Here is a 20,958-nt window from a genome sequence, read left to right as displayed (position 1 = left end):
ATTGAGGGGTTTTTTGTGTGATGGCCTAATGCATACTTTTAGGAGCTGGTATGTCTCAGTGGGTAAAACACTAATTTGGGGGCAGGTTTTTATGATCTTTGACAATTTTCACCTCTTCTGTTTTCTCCAACAGTTTTTTGTGTGCTTTGTCACTTTAGATGAGGAACTATTAGAGGTAAGAAAAGCTCTTCCATGAGCTGGTATGGTAAAACCCTAACCCAGCCTAGGCATTCAAGTTAATTGGAAAATGTAGATTCCTTACATGAAGAATGTTAGGGTTTCACAACCAGGTAGGAAATGCCTGTGTGTAGCTGCATTTATTAGAACCGCAGCTTGCATGATCCTTTCCCAGCCTTTTCCTTTCCCCAGAAACTTTCCTGGGAACCGTGTCTTATTCAGCATATAGCATGAAAGCATTCACTGAACAGGTCACAGTGCAGTGTCGGAGACCTCAGAGTCAGCTCGCATTAGTTGATAATTAATTCTGCTTCCAGTGAAGAAAAATAATGTAACTGGGTGAATCTATTTAATCCTTCTTTTATTTTCCTCATTCAGCTTGTGAGACTTTCTCTTATATAATACAGTTTCTAACCACTGACTACCCCACCAACATATTCATTTATTTAGGATTTTTTGTAGTACACTCCTGACAATGCATACATAGCCTCCCTGACTAGAAATGAAAATATAGACATTTTATTTAGAAAAGCAAAGCTGACATCTACCTTTTAAAATCAGAATACAGAAGTGCTAAAATAAACGCCAAAAGTATCTCCAAAGCTGTCCATATGTGTGCATAACTTTCCATTTTCTGATCCTTATTCATTGTCCTGAAGTGCTAATCTCCAATTCTCTACCACTCCTGTCTTGTTTCAGACAGCTACAGTGAAGAACCAGAAAATATTTTCTGTCATTCAGCACACCAGCCAAAGTGAATAGTGGAAAATCAAAGCATCCTCACCACAGGTTATTGTCAGCAGGCGCAGTGGCTCCACAAATATCAGGTAAATCTGGGATCCCCATGTTCTACCCACAGCAGGTGGTTTTGCCTTCTGAAAGTGGAGTGGCTGAGCGGTATAAGAAAAAAACTTCAGTATGTGATGACAAGGAGCAGGAATATAAATCTTTACATCCAGTGTCTGAAATTAACTTCCATATGCCTCTCAGAGGATGCTTATGAGTGAATAATCTGCTGTCTAGAGCTGGACTAATTAAAGTGAATGATTTGAAAGGAAGACAAAGTGGGAATTGTTTATCAAGGAATTCACTCAGAGCACATATTGCTGCCAGGCTTGTTGTTTTAAGTCACTGTCATTGTTTAACCTGAGCCAGCAACTAAGGCCCACACAGCCAGTCACTCCCTCCCTCCCCCACAGTGGGATCAGGGAGTCAATTGGAAGGGTAAAAGCGAGAAAACTTGTGGGTTGAGGTAAAGACAGTTTAGTAGGTAAAGCAAAAGCCATGTTCACGAGCAAAGCAAAACAAGAAATTCATTCACCACTTCCCATCGGCAGGCAAGTGTTCAGCCATCTCCAGGACAGCCGGGCTCCATCATGTTTAACGGTTATTTGGGAAGACAAACACCATCACTCCAAACATCCCCCCCTTCCCTCTGCCTCCCCCCGCCCCCTATGCTGAGCATGGTGCCATATGGTCGGAGATATCCCTTTGGTCAGTTGGGGTCAGCTGTCCCACCTGTGTCCCCTCCCAACCCCTTGTGCACCCCCCAGCCTACTCACTGGTGGGGTGGGGTGAGGAGCAGAAAGGACCTTGACTCTGTGTGAGCACTGATCAGCAATAGCAAAAACATCTCTCTATTATCAACCTTGTTTTCATCACAAATCCAAAACATAGCCCCGTATTAGCTACTATGAAGAAAATCAACTCTATCCCAGACAAAACCAGCCTAGTCACCCAACACAGCTACAGTTTTCATGAAAATGTTTTAGGATTCAGGGGTGGCATTGACTCATTACATTTTTCCTGGAGAGGGAATAGAGAGAGTAATTTGGGGAGAAGATAAGAAGGATTAGGCTGCTGTAGAGGTGTGCTGTGTTTTGGTTTGGTTTGGTTTTTTTTTTTTTATTTAAACCTCTCAGCTCTGACTTGAAGCTTCAGTCCTGGAAAGATTGCCCTTCTCAAAAAAAAGGTTTTGCTTGGGTTCTCCATCATGCCTCAATCATCTTTACCCTCAGTCAAGCAAACAACACCACATCTGTGTTTTCTCTATCGTGATGCTTTTGTTAACAGAAATTAAATGAGGCAGAGTGAATTGTCACAGTTCTGGTGTGGGCTCTGGGAAATCTCTCCTGCTACCCCAGCACTTGGCTGTACCAGTAGATTAAACAAGGCTAAGGATCATTCTCAGGCCTGCTCTTGGCATAGGTGATCTAGGACTCTCCAAAAATTATTTCTAGTTTCCGAGGAGATGATCAGAGACAGTTGCAATAAGCAATTTTGGATACAGACATCCTATCTCTGCAGGGTAAGAGAGTTTAGTAATATTGTTAGAAATGTTCTTTCATGTTGTCGGCTTCAGTTCTATATAAGGCTTATGTTAATTTAATATTATAGACAATGCACCAGTGTCTACTCTTTTGCTTCTTGAATGAGACTGCAGACCATCTGTTTTATTCCATTCATTTTGTTAACCCACATGTTAGAACTCCTTACCACCCAGTTCCTCTTCTTCTTCATGCATTTATTTTCCAAGTTTGAACCCCATTTTGTGATTGGTCTCTTATTTGAGGTGGTCAAGAAAGCACCCAAATATGATAATTCTCCATCTTCCATGGTAACAAAGTTTAAATTCAGGCCCAGTGCAATCTGAAATGTTCAGCCATGCTGTATCCAAGCTACCAACTGTATCCACTGAAATCAGTGCAGAGACGGTGGGCTGTTCCCGAAATTTCTCCTGCTTTTCCTTAAAGATTAGAGTGAGAAGCATCTTTTCAGATATTGACTAGGATCTGTAGTTATCAATGAATTATGATTTTGGTCACTGAGCACTTCTGGAGTTGCCTCTCCCATAACCAGACTTTTGAATGCATCTATTTCTTCAGTCATCTTCCTTTTTGTAGTTGAACAATTTGCATTTCCTCCTCTTGCTAGGAATGGGTTTTTTCTGGGCATTGGTCATAATTTCTGGGTCAGCTAATAAACCCTTTTTTATTTCCTACCTAAATGCTGTGTATTAGAGAATTGTTGAGTTGGAAAATGTTAGCTTCATTTAGTTATTGTTAAGTTTTGCTGAGAAAGTAGATGGCTAGTTCATATACTGGGTCCATTTTCAGAAGCAAAATGTATTTAATTGGGTTATTTTTGCTGCAAGTTCACAAAGTTTCTCCAGCACAGTCTCCAATTAAGCAACTGATTCTGATATGAAGTAATTGAATCTGACCCAGCTGTCTTGTAGTACTGCAATGAGTTGCTGTGAATGGTGAGAGGGATCAGAGTTCCCCCTGAAGTTCATTCACACTACATAAAATAGAAGATGCATATGCTGGGATCTCTCTAGAAGTTCCTCAGGAGGGTGGATTAGAGAATATAGTTAACTAATTCAGGCAAAGCAATGTGAATATCTTCCACCACTAATAACAATGCTTGTGAGATGAAGAACATTTTATGCACTTTTTTAAGGCAAACAATTTCCAACGGTGTCTCTGGTTTTGGCTTGAACCCACCTGTTGCTCTCCAGATTTCTCAGAAACACCTAGCCTCTGTAGCTGGTATCAGTGGAATATGTAAACACTGATGCCTCACAGGATGAGACCCAGGGCTGTAATTCATCTCACCTAGCTTTAGCTGTGTATGGTGTGAACATCTCTACCTGTGTACCTTCTTCACAGTCAGTGGAGAGAAATAAATACACATGTGGAACATGGAACACAGTCCATCAACTTCCAAATGTCTATTTTATTTTGAGATAAATTGCGCACAGTTCCTCTCCTTTCACACTGCGAGGGCTCAGGATAATTAGTTCAGATTCAGAAGTCCACTTTGTAGATACTAATTTTTAGACAGATACAGCCTATGCTATTGCTCACAAGTTGATCATCCAGAACTAGTGACTGATCTTAGTTTCCCTATTTGTCACTCCATCTCTGAACTTTCACACTGAATAGCACTGATACAAAACAATCTCTAGCTTTCTGAGTCAAAAAAGGAGTTGCTAGAAAGGTTGTTTATGTATAAATTTATGATGCAACCTGAAGGAGGGAAGTTACTATTCACTTCACCTCCTAAAATCCTATAATGTAACAACAGACCTGTAGATTATAGTTGTGATAATTCTGTTAGGAGCTCAGTTATACTGATGAACACAGTAAACCCACAAATGATTGCTAATGCGTAGCTGTTGCTGGCTTCTCGTATGTGTGCCTGGCATTCCTGACCTACTTTGGGATGTTTCTATGGATGTAAACTACTGGCAAGGAGGATTTATTTCTGCTATTGCAAACAGGTGGGTTGTGAGGTCTGTACCCCCTATCATCATGATAATCAGTTGACTCTGCCATAGCATATATACTCGCAGTAACCCTCTAAAGTCAGGAAAAACTCTTTTACTCTGATATATTGATTATCCAACCAAATTCAAGCATTGTAAAATAGATGTCATCTATAAGTTACGTGAGATGCACACTAAAAAAGTTTCCCTTCACCAAGAGAACTGTCTTTCTTAACTTCAGGACACAGAAGTCTTCAAATATTTCTATATCGGATCCGTATCTCTTGTGGTCTGAACAATCCATTTGCCACAGGACCACGCTTATCTCAGAAAACAATAACTTTTTCTTTTTTTCGGTGATAAGGGCCTACTAAAGCTTTGCTTACTTGATCTCAGACTTACATTATATATCAGTAACCTCTGCTATGATACTATTTGTGCAAGTTCATATGCATTTCCAGCAGTCACATCCTGAGTGAAACAAGGAAACAAGAGTCAAGTAGTTCTTGTTTCCATGAGTTTTTATGCCGTAAGATACTTTCAAGCATATATTCAATACATCTTTCATTCTGGCAGTCCTTTTGGAGAGCAAAAGTGCTTGCTTGTGTATTCCCAGCATCGGTTGCTTGAGCAAGATTTGGAAGATCAATGATGCACCTTGGTGCAGAAGGCCAGTCTGGGCTCTGGAAGGCAGATACAGAGCAATGGTTGCTGACGCGGACTGGAACTGATTTATCATGGCTCCAGCTTTTGGTTATGGAGCACTTCGTCTAGTAGCAAAAAAGCTTTTCAAAAGTGCCTCACTTTTTCCTTCATTTAACTGTTTCAGTTATTTGAGCTTGCCAGCAGCTAAGATTGGTTAGAAGATACATTGCTGAGAGATCTGAACATCTCACCCTCTGCTGAGAGGAGAGCTTTAACTATCTCCTGCCTCTGCAGCTTCCTTTTGCCCTGGACTGGGGAACTTCCCACTCCAGTTTCATTCTGCCTTCACCAGTCACGAGGCCTGCAGGTTTGGTTGGAACTGCAAATTCCTGAAGCTATTTTACATTAATATAGCAGCTTGTCCCATGCTTAAATCTGCTAAAGGAACCTCTATAATTTTCTGGATGCAGCAGCTTCTGCAGCATCCTTAGAATTGTCACGTGTGATCATATCACCAGTATATCTTACCTAGCACTTTTTTAGGGGCCTTTTTTTTTTCTTAGTAACACCAGCAATACAGGAGCTGCAGAAAGGTATAAATCTCAGCTAATACATGGTTTCATTGCCCGTTGCTGAATTCCTGTTATATCTCCTGATCTCTGCTTTACTTAGCACATCCAGCTGTCTCTCTGAATATCATTCTTAGCACTGCAGTATCTCCTTCAATACCTCTAAAAACCACTTGTGGTCTTTATGAAATGGGATATTTCAGCAGGAGACAGTGTCCCTTGCAAGACATTGCCCATACCTAAACAAGATGAAAGGCATTGCTAGGCTGTTCCTCGAATATCCTGCAGCACCAGGATCTTGATGAGTGATCACTGGAGATTTCTAGAAGAGCCATTGAAGGACATCTCTTCTGCCAGCATTATGCAGTAAGTTGTGAACAGAGCTTTGAACTACAGTCCTGTAAAGCCCATGCTTTCCCAAGGATGCTTTGCATTTCCCTCTGCATTATGAAACACACAGCCCACAGCATAGGTACAGCTGTGGAGAGAGAGCAGGACGGAGAGCCTGTATTTTGTAGAGCAGTGTGCAAATAGCCAAAGACATACACAGGGGCAAGAAAATATTTATTCCACCAGAAGTCTTTCTAATTTCTCAAAACATAAAGATCCCTCTGGGAAAGGAAGTAAAATATAAATATATGTGAGAGATGTCAAGAAGAAGGTACAAAGAGAGTACTGCCATTAACTTCTGTCCATATTCAAGATGAGATGAAATCTCTGCCATCCCATATATCCCCATATGTCACACTTTCAGTTTTGATTAGCTCTGTGAAGGCAGATATCTTTGCTTTTTTATATTCACCTTGATGATAAAATGGAATTAAACCAGGGTTTTTTTAGATTTTTCAGGTGAGAAAAAATATTTTAAAATTGGCTGTGTAGAACTGGAAAAGTAGAAGAACCCAATTCATAGATACCTATGTACAAGTCACTTTCCTAGAGAACAGTTTAATGTAAGATGTCCTTTCTCCCTTTCTTCCACACCCTCCTCCACTACAGTTGTTTTAAATATTGCAGCAGAAAAACTGAAAGCTCACTGATGAAGGCTGAAGAGACTTAAGACCCATTAAATCATTACAGTAATGAGAGCAGTAAGTGTGTTCTAAGGAAAATAAATATAGTACAAGAGTCAGAAAAACAGAAAGATGATTGAGTGAAGTCAATTTAAAGTGAGAAATGTACCTTCATGTCAGGAGAAATAGAAGATGCTGGAAATACCAAGCAGTTGGGGAACATGTGGCTCCAGGAAATAAAGAGATTTTTTTTGTCTAGAGGGCCTGACTGTGCTCTTACAAAATTGCATGAGTGAGCATGCTGGTGTCAACAGAGAAGCTAGATTAATTGTGAACAGAATTGAGAACTACTGTGTAAATAAAGATAGCTGCACTGGAGTCGTGAACTCAAGCAAGAACCTGTCGTTCAAGAACTGATTTATTTTCAGAAGTTATTACTCTGCTATGGATAGAGTCCTCTGTAGGAGGATTAGATTAAGTCATTCAAACTCCTCATGGACATCTATCTACATCTGAAATCCTGCCACCTTCTCTGTTTGTCATTACATCACCTAATCCATTAAAGATATCAGGGAAATCAGACTGCAGGAATCAAACTTCTCCTTGATATGGCTCTAGGCTGTTGCAACAGCCTTTACCAAGGTGTGGACTGTAGTTTTCACCCAATGCTGGCCAACCTGAATTAAAAAAGGTTTCAATCTCCAGTTATTCTTCTAGCAATACTCACTGACAGAACATTTCTTCTTAATTTTAAACCATTTTTCTCACATCTAGCCAAATTTACTTTTTATCTTAATCCTGTAATGATTGTAATTTCATAATCTATAATGCAGCCATACAGTGTTTATGCTATGTGACAATAGACAAGAATGATCACGGCCTTCTCAAGATCTAGCACCGTGTGTGCAACGTCTAGGCAAAAGCTTAAGCCGTGACAGCTCTTCTCACCGAAGTCTGCCACCTTCAGAAACATGTCCAACTACACCCACCCACAACCTGTGCCCTCAGCCGTTCCACGTTTGCCAAGGGTGTCTTATTCTTTGTTTTTTAAGGTGCAGTAAAGTGAGACAAACAGAATTAAACTTGGTGACAACGAAAAAAAAGTACTGCTCTATGGTCTCTCCGCTTATCTACACAGGCTTTGATGCTCACCTGAAATTTGTTGAATTGATTCTGCTCAACAGGCGATCAGAAAAGCCACAACCAGTAAAAAGTAAGGTGCTTTCTGCCTGCTTCGAGAGCTGAATCCATTCAGCAGGGGTCACATGAATTGGCACAGGGAAAGAATCAGAAGGGGGAGGATGAATAAGGAAGACCACCCTCTTCCATAGCAGCAAACTCTCAGTTTAAAGCAGCTCATCACAACTTTATATAGTAGTTTCTACAATTTGAAGGGGAGCCACAAGAATTCCTAGTGGCTTCAGAGGGAGACAGGCTCTCACCTCAGAGAGTGATAGAGTCTGATGTGAAGAGTCACGATGAGATCTATCTCTACTCTTCAGTCCTATCAACTGCACTTTTTTTCAACAGTTCTTGTTTCCGAGAAAAGCAGATCCTCCAGAGCCATGGCCATAGCTCACAAAATAAGCTAGATAGCAACTTAACTAAAGAACTTTTCCCACTCCCCCAGTGGCTCATCTCAGCTAAACAACCAATAACTGCTGCTGACTGGTGTTAACTAATTGAAAGTGGTTTGCAAGAACCCATCCGATTACATGCTTCATTACAGTTGCAAGAAAATTGTTTCTGTTTCTTTAATAATATGTGGTTTAATTTATTCATCCCTAAAATCAATACTTTTTTTTTTCTCCCACTGCTGTTAGTCTGGAAGGAGGTGTAGTTATTTTTATGCTCTATTAGGAAATGCATAGTAATTCTATTTCCTTATATCCCCTTTTTCTGGAGTCATGTTATATTGGAAAATCATTATTAATTTATTTTAAAAAGTAAGATTATGGGGCTCTTCATTTTAAAGAAATCTGAACTCTAATGCTTCACAGCCTGGCTCAAACAGAAGTGAATCTCTATACTGATTTTTAAAATTATCTCGTTGTCCATTTTACTGTTTTTCAGGATATATGCAAGGTTTCTAATACTTTTGGAATCATTGGGATAAACAGTAAAAGCCAGTACTTTTCTTCAGCTCTCATAGGTAGAAAAGTCGGAACAAAGAGCTGTGCAATACTCTTCTGAACAGACCCAGTTAAATGTCCCAGGTCTCTCTTTACAGCAAGGAGAAGGAGGGACCAAACTGTATACCAACACACACACTTCTGCTGTTCTGCTGGTTTTGCCTGGGAGAGAGTTAAATTTCTTCATAGTAGCTAATACGGGGCTATGTTTTGGATTTGTGATGAAAACAGTGTTGATAATACAGGGATGTTTTTGCTATTGCTGATCAGTGCTCACACAGGGTCAAGGTCCTTTCTGCTCCTCACCCCACACCACCAGTGAGTAGGCTGGGGGGTGCACAAGGGATTGGGAGGGGACACAGGTGGGACAGCTGACCCCAACTAACCAAAGGGATATCCCCGACCATATGGCACCATGCTCAGCATAGGGGGTGGGGGAGGAAGAGGGAAAGGGGCCAAGTTCCCAAGTAACCATTACATGTGATGGAGCCCGGCTGTCCTGAGATGGCTGAACAGCTGCCAGCTGATGGGAAGTGGTGAATTAATTTCTTGTTTTGCTTTGCTCATGAACATGGCTTTTGCTTTACCTACTAAACTGTCTTTACCTCAACCCACAAGTTTTCTTGCTTTTACCCTTCCAATTGACTCCCTGATCCCACTGTGGGGGAGGGAGGGAGTGACTGGCTGTGTGGGCCTTAGTTGCTGGCTGGGGTTAAACCCTGACAGTTACTCATACTAGTCTGGCAGCTAGACCTGCACAATGACAGCTCTAGCATGGTGATAATCCAGTTAGAAGGGATTTTACAAGACATTTAAATATTGAGAAGAGAAATACCTCTCTTCCTTTAGCTACTTATATCAGCAGATACTGCACACTTTATTAGACATGTGATTACCAAAAAATAATATGTAATTCCATTATTCTTAAAAATCCCCACAAGGTACATTATGCAACAAATATGGATTTTATTTTTTTATGGTTTTTATTCCTTTTCCCTACTTTCCCTCTTCCTTCCACTTTACAAATGTTGAGGCAATTTTGTTGTACACAAAAACTTCATCTCCTTTCTTTTACAGTAATTTCCTAAGTTCTAATACATTTTCTCCCACACAAACACATTTGGGGAAAAAAAAAAAAAAAAAAAAAAGAAAATTCTTCACTTGTCTAGCAGGAGGAAAAGAACAGGTAAATCTTGCTGAGGCAGGAGACCTTTGGACCAGATCTGGCATTTGTGAGTTTTAGCTCATTTAGGTCACTTTTAAAATGGGCGGACTTAAAGCCTTATATTCCCATTGCTTTCTGAGCCTAGGATTTGGTGATTTCAGGAGAGTGTTCATCCACCTGAGCCAAAAGGCACATAAGTTTCTGCTCCAAAAACAAGGAAATGGAATGAAATAACTCTTGCTACAGTCGCTAGGTATGGCATGATGGAGAGGGAAGCAGTGCATAACTGATGGGAGAAAGGTGAGATGTTCCCTTATACCATATGAGGAGTAACAGCTGAGCTGTGCACAATGAACACGAATTAAAAACAGCCTCTTGCTTAGTCAATTGCTTATCCAAATGAGGACAGCAAGCTGTAAAGAGAATTCATTACTTGTTGGCTTGGTTGATCAATCTCGTAAGTAGCCAAACCTAACAGCCGTGTAATAATCAGCAACTTGCATTGCTGGGTACATGAGTAAAATTCTGCACATGTCAAATAAAGTTTTAAGTACAAGCAGGTTGAGCCATAACTGAAGGTAATCAGGAGATTCACAGTCCAAAGCAATGTATTGATAAGCAATGATGGCAGCACTTCAGTTTCATGAACACGGTATCCTGAAGCAAGGCCAAGGACTGGTTTATTCACCTTGAAGGGGTATACTGAATGCTCTCCTGTGAGCTCTGGGGTTAAGGTATACTGTCGGAATGACTCCTGATACATGGCAGTGACATGCTGAAGCATCACTACTCCTATTTATAAAATAACAGAACATTTCAATAACGAATACCTACACCAGCCCAGTCCAACATGAAAGCACTTACAGAAGATCTCACTGAAGTCCTTTGCTAGACCCTGTTGGAGAGCTCTTCTAACCATCTGGGATGTGCAGACTGGCTAGTAATAAACAGCAGAAAAAAAATTAAGACAGAAGATTGTTGTCTGTGTAACACAACACCTTCCCTGCTTTATTCTGCAAGAGAGGTTAGCACAGTCCTGGGAGACAAGAAAAGATGAAGGAGGTTAAAGTATAATAAGTTAGCTAGTTTGCAAATTAAAATGCAAGCCCCTTTCCCACTCACCTCCTTGCCTATCCACATCTCCCTGCTGAAAACAAGTAGAACTGATGAAAATGGGGTTTTTAAACTTATTTACGGAATATTGTAATGCATGCTCTGAGGTAAAGAAAAAACTGTGCTCATGCATACGTCTCTGCTTGCTCCAGTCATCCTGAATATGCATCACTGCCTGCTACTTATGGCAGCATTCCAGCTCCGCTCCTCTCCTCTCCTCTCCTCTCCTCTTTGCCTTTTTTCAGGGTTCAGCTGGGGTGAGCAGGGAACTCTGAATTGATCCTCTCTTGATTTCCCTTTTCTGCCCACTTCTAACAAAAATGTGCCTGCATCCCACCCTGGTTTGGAGAGCTGCAGGCAGGGAAGGGCACTGCTTTCTGTGCATGAGCAGAGGCTCTACCATGGGAGAATGTACTCTCCGTGTTGTAGACGTAGGGCTCCCAGTGAGCTGAGGGAAGGGAAAAAGCACAGGAACACCACAACAGAGTCCAGGAACCAGACTTGGGAATAAGGCACTTGACTAACTATATCACAAGCTACTGCTCAGGTTTCTCCCTAACAGGGAACACAATCCTTGATATTAAATGAGCTCTTGGGCTTTGAAAAGGCCAAACAGCTGTGCAGGCAGCATTAGGCAACCATGCAGTCAGGTGTAACCAGCTGGCCTGCTGTCTGAAGCAAAAGGTCTGGGAAACTTGTATGCTTAAGAAGCAGCAGATAGAAGTATTGAAAAGCCAGAAGCGTATCTGCTCACTTTGGAAACAGGATGAAGTTATTAAAGGAATATGACGGCATATTACAATCCATCTCCTGTATCTTTATGTAACACCTTTCAAACAACCGTACTCCAGATGTTTTCTTGCACTGACAGACCAAGGTTGTTACTTATGCTTAAGTACGCCACTCTAGATCATCATGTTTAGGTGCTACACAAATGCATGGAAAAGCAGAAGTACAACAATCTAAATGAAAACACAGATGGAAAGGGGTGGCTTGTAAAGTGACTTTTGCAGCGTGGCACATCACAGTCATTGACAGATCAGAAAAAGGAGATCACATTTTGAATCCCAACCTGGCATCTTGGCTAGTGGCATGGACTCCTACTATCTGCCTCTCAGCCTGTTGTCATTGTAAATACTCACCCCAAATGTAACCCACAAAATGTTATACATTTCCTTTTTAGATTTTTTTTTTCAGATAAGGATGAGATCCTTGTCTTTTTTGTAGGGCCATGTCTTTACTGGTGTCCATATGCACTGACAGGTTTACACTCCCAAGGCTGGTTCATCAAAAGTTTATGGCTGACATCAAATGACTGTCAGAACCATCCCTGACATGTCACAATGCTGGCATGTCCTAGGATGCACCAAAATATAACTGAGGAAAGACTCAAGGGACCTTGCAATTACCTTGTAAAATCGGGATCTTGATGGGCGCATAAGTCAGCATGGAAGAACTCCAGCCTTTATGCTGGGCTGGAAAAACAATTGCTTTTAGGTTGAAACTCAATGCTATCCTCTCAAGGGCTGTGTCTCAACACATGCACGCGCACACACATCGCACAGATTTTCCGACTGAATTGGCTTCTCTGGAGGTGCAAGCCGGAGCTGCTGCTCTGACAGCCCTGCAGCATCACGTTTCCTCATTTCCCCATTTGTGGGTTCTCTGGTGTCTCTCTGCTGAGCTCTCCCCAAGCAGATCTAATGCCAACTCCATCGGGGGCCCAGACTCCATGTACTGGGTACGACTGACCCGTGCAGGAAAGTTAACACGTTCTGCGGTGGGCAATACTATGTTCAGGGCCATGCATAAACACTTTACTGCTGGCCATTAAATTTTATTGCTCTCTCTAATATGCTTTGAGATAACTAAACTCATGCCTGAAAGAGGCATTTAAACTGTTTTAACAGTATCTGCTTCACATAATCTGCTTTATGGCAGCGTCTTATGGTTTTATCCATTTAAAACATGTTTGTTGTTGTTTTTTAATCAAGGGATTTGTACTATGACCTTTGAGCAACGGCAGCTCCTGCTAGAAGACAGCTGGCAGTGCGGTGTGCAATACAATCTATGGAGATTAAATTTATTTCATTCCCTATTAAAACAGATGACTGGGAGGCTGGTGGATCCACTGGGATTTTGGTGTATTGAATTCCTTTTTATTTTAAAAGGAGATCTGAAACTAAGAAATAATAGATATATCTTGCTCCGTGTATTAAACCCTGCCCTTCATCACTTGGCTGGCCTGGATAATATACACTGGTATTCTTGCACCAGTCCATGGGGAAGGGGTTGGAAAGAGGTGTGGATGTGTGTGGTGAGGGACAATACTTTTATGCTGATGAGCTGCCCTTCTTCTAGGTGTCATGAGGTTCAGTATAATCCTTCCTCATAGACAACTGAGCTGCTCTGAAACGTTGATACCCTGAATTTGGGCTGTACTACCTACCACTGGGGCTCACAATTTCTTGGTGAAAACAGAGCTAGAAATGTGCCCAACAGACCCACAGTTTGTCAGGTCACAGACAGCAGATCCAGCTCTTTGCTGTAGGGTAACTCTTGGGGAGGAAGGAGAAAGGGACTTTGCCTCTGTGCCTCATGGTTTGCAGTGTTTGGGACAGAAGTACCCTAACTGTTGTAGAGTGAAACTCTCTTCTCAGATACTTTCTCTCTGCCTTAATTATTATTCTTTTATAGAGAGCAGCAGCTGTTGCAGGTAGCGCAGACTGGTCTAATAAGGTGTGCAGGTTGTTCACCAGGGAGCTAGCAAAGAGGCAGATTTATATTTCTCACAGGCAAAGACAGGAATTGAACATGTCCTTCACTGAGGGGAGGACCAGAGGGGAGGGAAGGAGGCAGAAGACTCCTCACAGACACTGATACCACACCATCTTTTAAAAAAAAATCACTAACCAACTCTGGCTTCAGTAGATAACCCGTGTTTGGGTCCATGAGGACCTCAGGCAGAGGAAAACTTTGTTGAGGTTCAGGTTAAGACCAACAACAGGTTTTCAAGCCTGGCAATCCTGAGATACATCCAGACACCTGTGTGAAAACAATCTGAAAGCTACAATCAGAGTTCTGGCTCTTTCTGGATTAGCATGGAGCTAATCTTAATTTTTGGTTTAGGTACCTAAACCAAGACTTAGTCTTTAGTCATAAATAGGTGCTTGATCTTTTTGTTCATTTGTTTGTAATAGCAGGCAGAAACTCTCATCATTTGACTCGTGTAGATCAACTCTGAGGCTACCCCAGAGCCAACTGAGCTGGGCAGACCTGTTGCGGATAGACAGCTTGGTGGGACACTTCACCTGAGTGAGCAAACAGTGTCAACTTCACAAACACTGTTGCATTCTATGAAAATACAACCCCATAATTACCATCATCTTCATATGAGCTGCAGGGTAAGGACACACAGGACACTTTCCATATTTCAGTGGGCTCAGTGGCCCACTGAGCCCAACAGACTAATGTGTGCTGGCAGCATATACTGTACAGAGAGTTGAGCAAACATACCAGATAGGTAATTTGGGTACCTGAAAACTTATCTCTGCACACACCTTCCGGTTAATTAAGCTACCCAGGCTGATATATCACTGCGCTGTCTTTGAAACAGATTAGGCAATGCTTGCTCTCCAGCACAATGCAGGGTGCCATCATCAGTGAAGGCATATCAACAGTTGCATTAAAGAGTCCTTGTATCTCAAGAGCTTCAGGATTGTTTCTCCAGCTTATGCTCATGACTGAAGCATCCTTGCATGTTCCACATGACAGGAACATGGCATAGCCATTCTGAAAGCATTTGCTTCTGTCTCTCTTCAAAAGGCCTTTTTGCCATGATGAGAAGCACCCAGATGTTTTTCAGAGAACTCAGAGCTGCCTGAGAGAGATTTCTGTTAAACTTGCAAAGAAAACTAAACCTGCCCCTTCAGTGGCATCCTCATCCCTGACCTCTAACCTTACCTTGCAAAGCACAGAGCAGATCTGAGATGCCAGGTGATGCAGGGAAACTTTTCTGGGCTGTCCTTGTGGTGCATAGATTGCAGGTGGATTTTCTCCCTTTGGACCATTTCTGTAGAACCTAGGAACCCTCAAGAAATAAAATAATGGCCATATATCCCTTTCCTTCATTAGTTTGTCAAAGCCACATAAATTAATGAACATTAACAGAGAAGTACATCATAGGTAAAAATCTGCCAGCACACACATATACACACAGAGAAAAAAGGTTTCCTGCTTGCCAAGATGAGAAACATGTTTGGTATGATAAAGATGACTGAAAGTCGGAGACTGTGGTGGCTGCACTATGTGGTTTGTAATTGTAAGTGGCCTTTCCATTCTGGGGGTCAGTGTGCTAAATTAAAAACCTACACGAAAGCATTTAATTTAGGTTAATGGGATGTTTGGATGTTAAATGGATTAATGCAATTTTTTTCTTTTAAAGAGGAATTAGCCCCACTGATCTCACAGGCCAGATTCTTCGAAGGTGTAAATCAGTGGTTATACATCAAAGATGAAGGGAGCTGTTCCAGTTTTTCACTAGATGAAAGAATCTGTGCCATTGTACTTTTTCATGTGCATGTCTGTGATACATGTGTTTAGGTTGTTTGTCCTGACTGTCTTTATTTTTTCCTCATTTTGAGGTTTAAAAATGAAATTATGTTATTCCTGTCTTTTCTGTTCCTTTCCAGTCCATTAACTTAATCCTCCTGTTTTTCAGGTTCTACAAGTGGAATGGAAAACTTCCTTTAGGCATAGGGGTTTTGAGGATGATGCCCTGATATCTGGAGGGAGGGGATGCTGGGAGAGTATTGTTTGGGATCACAACATTCATGGTTATGCTTTAATAGAAAATGAGGAGGAAAATGTCTTTCAGCAGAGCTGTTTGAGAATTCACATTTGAAATATTTGGTGGACAGTTAGTTTCCACAGCGTGAAAATTATGCAATGGGAGAATGTTCCTACTGCTTAAAATCAAAATCTTTTTTTTTTTTTTTTCATCAAGGAAATACTTTGTTCCATCTCAGAAAGCAAAAAGCACTGCCCTAAGGCTCAGAGGAGGCATGTTTTAAATTTTAAATTTTGTGGAGGGGAAAGTCTTCACTGCAATAAACCAGAGTAAATGTTTAAAATGATCTTCAAATCACTGTCCCTTCATACCACATCACCAGGCAGGCTTGTTAGCTCAACGCAGCAGAATTTCAAAGGCTGGCATTTCTCATCCAAGGCACAGCAACGTGGTAACTCTTGTCTTGCTTTAGGCTGAATAACTTTTATTAAAGGAATATGATGTCTTCAGGATCTTTTTGCTGAAGCTATTTCCACATCACAAAAATTACCACCACACACAGACATTAAGTGATCCTCATTGTGGATAACCTCAATAGAGGGAGCAAGGACTGAATGAGCAAAGTTCACTGAACAAGCCTGGAGATAAATAGTAGTAGGAATGCTTGTAATGAAGGTCCTTCCAGGTCAATATTGTGGTATAAGGCTGAGGTGGGTTTAGACTGCTGTCCTTTAAATTCTTTCTGATGAAACTCCCAAAGCCAAGTTCAGCAGACATGTTAACAGTTTTGTAGAATTCTAAGGGAAAAAGTATTTTTATGGGACATTCTACTTGGTTCGTGTTACTAATGATCGTTTGAAGCTCTTTCTGTCCATCTACTTTTGGCCACCCATGACCAGTCTTCAGCATAAGATTTCTTGCTCATATGTCCGATCAACTTTGTATTGTAATGTAAAGAGCAGAAGAGGCATCCTTTTCTTTTCCAATTTTATTTAATTGGTCGCCATTTGTGTTTACAAGACAAATAGTTTCCAACATCAAAATTGATCTGCCATCAGCTCCTGTTTGTGCTATAGGCACATAATAAACAAACAAAGCTTGTTTTTCTCTCAGTACCAGGACGAAATAGTGGAAAAGAAGTGGGAAAACTTTGTCTTCTCCTATGCTGTTTTCTCACTATTAGCTTTCACCACTTAGTTCAACTTGTCTGCTCTCTCAAGTCTAAATGTACACCCTTTCTCCACACTTCCCCTCATCCACCCTCCTATATAAGAGTTGAATTTTTCATTTCACCATTACTAAAACCAACCTGAAAAGATAATCTTAGTTTTAGGACATTGTCTGCTAACTAAATTTTAAAGGATGTCTTTGAACATGAATCTCTTTTGCTTAACTCCCAATCTGTTCTGAAAATGTCCTCTATCCAGAGCTTGCCATGAGATAAATTGTAAATGTGTGTCAGCAATCAGACTGAGAATATTCAGTCTTTATTACTAATTATCATCCTGTAGAGAGAAAAAATTATCTACAACCCAGTTGTCTTAGAATATGCAAAGTCCCTGCTGCAAGGAATGATGTTAATTCATACTAAACCAAACTGAGCACATGGCTCACTTTTTTTTCCCCATTTTTATTCTTTAAAAAAAAAAAAAATTAAAGCCAGCTTTAAAATCTGACATGCTTCTTCTGAAAATACACAATAGCAGGTACCTTCTTAGAAAACTGGCATAAAATGAATGCCACAGAACAGATCTGGTTTATTCTTTCCAAAAGGTCTTGGGTTTTGATTTAGATTGTACTGTTCCTAATAGTGTAATAGAACATTGTTAATCAAGGGTTTTCTTCAAAAGCAACAACATTTTCCAAGGTTTTCATTAATGATTTTCATCTATATATATATATATATATATATATATATGTAGAAATCTGAAAAAGAAAAGATAGACTTTTTTTAAAAAAAAAAAATACACTTCAACACAATTTTGGAAAGAAGTATCATTTTGCCTGCACTGCTATCAACTAATTAGCCTCATCTCCACTGTGCTAATTTAATACACTTGAAGATCTAGTCTACTGCCTTAAAAATCATCCAAATAATTTTCTTCTTGCAGATTTTCCTGTTTTCCAGAAATATTCTTCTTCATTATCCCATTTTTCTATGCATGGTAGGCAAATGCAACCAGGTTCAGGAAATTTTCTGATATGAAATAGTCTGGTAGGGAGACTATTGGGGAGAAACTGAAAAATGACTTGTCATTCTTATTCTTCTCTAGGCACATGCTGATGGCTACTTCTGGAGACAAAACTCTGACAGCCCTTGATCTGAACAGGCACAGATATTCCTATGTTCTCATCATACTATTAATATGAAAGATCTGCAAGAAGAGAGTAATAGTCCCTTCCAGGTCTTTGGAAAGGATGACAGCAGTGATGTATGCCAAATATTTTGCAGCCAATGTGTCTACTGATGTTGCATTCACTCCAGTCCAGGATGGAAACAGGTTTTTGGGTAAGATTTCTAACCCTTGCTCCAATTACAGGCTTTTTTCCCTGAGACCCTTTTCTAGCATGACAGTTTCTGTTTCTGGTGAAAAACTGCAGTCGTTCTTAATGGTATTTGTTTAAACCTCAGGATTACTTGAGCACAAATTAGGGCAGATCAGCTTCAGAGTTAGTCTGAGGGCTGCCCTATGCTCTGCAGCAAAAACAAGGGTAGAGGCTAAGAGGGACACAGGACATTCCCACACAGAGGAACCTTGCCTGGACCATATCTTCATAAAGACATAGTAAATCATATCCATACTCCATATTCAGACCATTCCATGTCTTTCCCTCCATAAACATATCCTCACAGGTCTTTGCAGAAATACAGAAGCGATTTTTTTCCAGTGATTCCAAGCCACCCACCACCTGAGAGCCTCACAATTGTGTTGGCAGTGTCCTGTGCAGTATCTGGGCTCTCGGGCAGGCTAGCACAAGCAAGGGACTACAACATACCACAAGGCTTCTGGGGTGAAAGTGCCTTGTGTCCTACCCACTCATAAGACTTACTAGAAAAGGTCTGTGTCCCTCTAAAACTTTTGGGTCCAAATTAACCTTTCTAAAGAAAACTGTTCCCCTCATCAGTCAATTGATGAGCTGTCCGATTAAATACAATAGACCCTTTACTCCTGTCAGCCATCACTGCTCATGATTCTTCTTCACTTAATTTTTAGCCTCCCTGTTGTTCTTTAAAAGATTTGCCATATTCTAATGCCCAGAGCAGAGTTCAGATTAACTTGTGCCCCAAGGAACCTGTGGAGAGTGAGCTTGCAGCTCTCTGTGCAACAATGAGCAGACACAGTCTAAAACTGTACTTCTTTAATCCAGACCAGTGGGTAATTCAGTTATAATTCAGAGAATCATCACTGGGAAACTATTTTTTAGCTTTTTAAGTATCCTTTATGTTTTGTTACCTTTTAGATTGAAATCTAAAGCACAGAGGTAAAGAGACAGAGAAGTCTGGTATCCTTAAAATTAATCTATTAGAAATAACTTTTTCCCTGGTCTCATTTGACCTCTCTTGTTAGCATCTATTATACTCTCCCCAGTTTTTCTTGCCTCTAGCTTCCAGACCCACAGAAGAGAACAGGAAAAGGCAAGACAGCAGCTATTTATAATAATAATAATCCATTCCCAGGCCCCACTGTGGTAGTTTTAATCATCAGCTATTGTCAGACGTCAAGATCAAAAAGATTTGAGATTTGATTTGTTTGGGTTATAAAGAAGCCCTGAATGCCAAAGTGCTGTCGCTTAAACTGCAAAGCCCAACCCCTGTGTGAAGTAGAATGAACTGGTATTGCCCTCTCTAATCTGATTTGTAGCCATCACAGCTCTTTAAAGTTATTTGATTTGACATCAATTAGCCAGTTTTCACTAGGGGAATGTCTCTTTTTTGCATTTAGTCCAATATCAATGTCATTTTCCTCCTAAAATGTGACAAGGAGCAGACTGCTTCAGCATACTTTGCAACCAACATGAAGAATAGGATAAGGAGGAGGAGAAAGGCTTCACAAAAAATGAAGAAAAAAAAAAAAAAAGGAGGGTGGGAGGATGAAGAAAACATTTCAACCCCATCTTCCCATTTATGGAGACATATATACAGAGAGAGAGAGAGAGAGAGACATATATAGAGATATAGAGATGTATATATCTCTCAGAGACATATGAGACCTCCTGCTCAGCATGTGTTTTTTATCAGTACACTTGCAAGTGTTGCAGTCATTGTAAGGATGCAGAGCACTTCAGTCCTGTGTGTTCTTGGAGGACAGCAACTCTGGTGACAAGAAAAGGGCATTTGTAGAGCTTTAATCCCAGCTTTGTTTCATCTTTCTATATTCTGCCTAGGACTTTGCACAATGCCGAAGAGTTACTGTAACAAACTGCTGGTAAATGTGTTAAGTGTACAATATTCTGAACCAACACATGAAAGTGAAAGATTCCCAAGGGAAAAGAGACATGGTGATGCAAATTTCTAAAGACTCAAGCTGGTCTAAGAAGTAGACATCAAAAAAGGTGACCTATGTTGCTGAGTGTCGTGATGTACCAACTGTTGTATTCCCTACTTGTAGATGAATGCAGCAACAAGATGGACACAGTGTATATTAATGGAGGGAGAACAGAAAGAGCAAAATGTTCCTCTGTACATGGAGGAGCAGAGGCATTTTGTTAGAATAAACAGGGGCTTGCAAAATTAGGAGCAAGTCCAAATCCAAAAAGGATACCTCAAGAGAGAGAGAAAAAATTGACAGTTTTGTAAATTAACACTTTGTGAGCAATGGTTTCTTCTGAGAAAGGTATACAGGCTTTCAGAGTGGCTTTTTTCTCTCTCTCAAAAAGAAGACACTGGGAGAAACTGCCTCTGGAACGTCTATCAGTGATTTTTATCTTCATGTCCACCCAGCTGCAGTATTTCTGGACTGTACATGCAAGTCCCAGAGGGTAACAGTACTCCATGGTTTAGATCCCTCCTCAAGGTGCTGAATGATCTAGCTATTGATTGCTTCTTTGCCTCTTTACCAATAGCTTGTAATGTAAAATGTTGGA

Source organism: Athene cunicularia (genome assembly GCF_003259725.1).
Source record: "Athene cunicularia isolate RWA chromosome 6 unlocalized genomic scaffold, athCun1 chr6_part1, whole genome shotgun sequence".
Classification (NCBI taxonomy): Eukaryota; Metazoa; Chordata; class Aves; order Strigiformes; family Strigidae; genus Athene; species Athene cunicularia.
The sequence above is the reverse complement of the archived record's forward strand: the minus strand, read 5'-3'. Positions refer to the sequence as shown.